Here is a 2,836-nt window from a genome sequence, read left to right on the forward strand (position 1 = left end):
TTCTGTGTCACTAAAGATCTTCCTCATTTTTTAGCAGTTAATTTTGTTATAGGTGAATATGGGAATGAATCATAATGCATTTTTTTGTCCCCTTTGGGTCTCACTCTGTCGCTCAGGCAGGAGTGCAGTGGCACAATCTCAACTCACTGCAACCTCTGCCTCCCGGGTTAAGTGATTCTTATGCTTCAGCCACCGAGTGACTGGGATTACAGGCATGCACCACACTCGGCTAATTTTGTTGGTTTTAGTACATACGGGGTTTCACCATGTTTCCCAGGCTTGCCTACAATTCCTGGCCTCATGTGATCTGTCCGCCTCAGCCTCCCAAAGTGTTGGGATTACAGGCGTGAGCCCCTGCACCTGGCCTCCTTTCCAATTTTTGACTTCTGATTTTTCTTGTTTGTCGAATTGTGATGCCTAACACCTCCAGTATAATACGTTAAAAAAGAAGGATAATGGACTGAGTGCGAGGTGGTTCACACCTGTAATCCCAACACTTTGGGAGGCTGAGACAGGCGGATGACCTGAGACCAGGAGTTTGAGACCAGCCTGACCAACATGGTGAAACCCCGTCTCTACTAAACATACAAAAATTATCTGGGCAGGGTGGCGGGCGCCTATAATCCCCGCTACTCAGGAGGCTAAGGCAGGAGAATTGCTTGAACCCGGGAGGCAGAGGTTGCAGTGAGCTGAGATTGTATCATTGCACCCCAGCCTGGGTGACAGAGCAAGATTCTATCAAAAAAAAGAAGAATAGCAGCCATTCCTTCCTTGCCTTCAATGTAAGTAGGAATGTTACCCGTTTTCTCCACTAAGTGAGTGCATTGGTTCTTGGGCTGGATCTTAGTCCAGTGAATGAATTTGGGGATTTGGAGAGAAGTATAGTTGAGAAACATATTAGTCCATTATCACATTGCTATGAAGAAACACCTAAGACTAGGTAATTTGTAAGAAAAGGCGTTTAATTGGCTCACAGGCTATATAGGAAGCATGGCAGCATCTGCTTCTGGGAGTCCTCAGGGAGCTTTTACTCATGGCAGAAGGCAAAGTGGGAGCAGGCATCTTCACATGGCCAAAGCAGGAGAAAGAGAGAGCGAGGAGGTGCTACCCACTTTTAAACAACCAGATCTTGCGATAACTCGCTGTCATGAGAACAGCACTGAGGGGATGGTGCTAAACCATTCATGAAGGATTCACTCCCATGATCCAGTCACCTGCCAGCCAGCCCCACCTCTAACACTGGGGATTACACTTCAACATGAGATTTGGTGGGGACACAGATCCAAACCATATCAAAATGCAATTAAAGATTTTTTTGATTTGTTTTAGAGACAGGGTCTTGCTATGTTGGCCAAGATGGTCTCATACTCCGACCCTCAAATTATCCTCTCACCTCAGCTTCCCAAATTGCTGGGATGACAGGTATGAGCCACAGCTGCCAGCCCTGATATAAATCTTGACTCAGCATTCTTTATTCTCACTGTCAGACTGCTCAATGCATCCCTTCTTGAAGTTTCGAAAAACAGGTATGTTCAGATAATTTTCAGCAGAATTCATCAAAAAAATGTTAAAAACTCTTTAAAATGTTGACACATTTTATGTAGCACAATTGCTGCCATTTAAAAATTAGGTGTTTTGGTTGGCATGATGGTTCACATCTGTAATCTCAGCTCTTTGGGAGGCCGAGGCAGGCAGATCACCTGAAGTCAAGAATTTGAGACCAGCCTGGCCAATATGGTGAAACCCCATCTCTACTAAAAATATAAAAATTAACCAGGCATGGTGGTGCGCACCCGTAGTCCCACCTATTCAGGAGCCTGAGGCAGGAGAATGGCTTGAACCCAGGAGGCGGAGTTTGCAGTGAGCCAAGATCACGCCACTGCATTCCAGGCTGGGTGAGAGAGCGAGACTCTGTCTCAAAACAAACAAACAAACAAAAAACAGGTGTTTCATTCCACTCCCTCCATCAGTGTTTTCTTATTTCTAATACTTCTAGAAACCTCCTTTAAGTGTTCCTATTTTAGACAGACATCACACAGGTGCTGTTTTTTGGGAGAGGGGGATGAGAGTCTTACTCTGTTGCCCAGGCTAGAGTGCAGTGGTGCAATTATAGCTCACTGTGGCCTCTGACTCCTGTGCTCAACCCATCCTCCCCCCATGACCTCCCAAGTAGCTGAGACTACAGGCACACACCATGCTGCCCAGCTAATTTTTTAATTTTTTAGTAGAGTCAGGTCTCACTGTGTTGCCCTGGCTGGTCTTGAACCTCTGGCCTCAAGCAAAACTCCCACCTTGGCCTCCCAAATTGCTGGGATTACAGGAGTGAGCCACTGCACCTGGCCCATAGATGCATTAACACCTCTATATGGTGGTGGAGAGAAGGCTCCCTGCCTCTCCCAGGCCACTGGGAAATGACCTGAGTGTCATTCTGCAAATATGCAAGAGGGTCTGGAGCTATTCTTGAGGTAGACTTTCAACAGCAAAACTCAGAGCACAACATGGAAAATAATCATAAAAAATTAAATAATAATACTATCAAATCATAACTTGTGAATAATGCTGTTATCAGAGTTGAAGACAAGCCCTTAGAAATGGAATAAACCTTGTAATTCTCTTGGAGAACTATAACTTAAACAGAAATACACTTATTATAAGAAGAAACAAAATGGATCTTTTGACAAAAAGGTCCCATGCGTTGACTTCTTTGGTAAGATCAAACAAGAATTTAAGCCAAGCAATAGGGTCCGTCCAGTTAGTGTTTCTCCCCACAAATGGTGAATACCAACTCCAGGATGGCTGGAGTTTTCTCATGGTTTGGTTCCACACCATCTGCATG

Source organism: Macaca nemestrina, chromosome 11 (assembly GCF_043159975.1).
Source record: "Macaca nemestrina isolate mMacNem1 chromosome 11, mMacNem.hap1, whole genome shotgun sequence".
In the NCBI taxonomy this organism is placed as follows: Eukaryota; Metazoa; Chordata; class Mammalia; order Primates; family Cercopithecidae; genus Macaca; species Macaca nemestrina.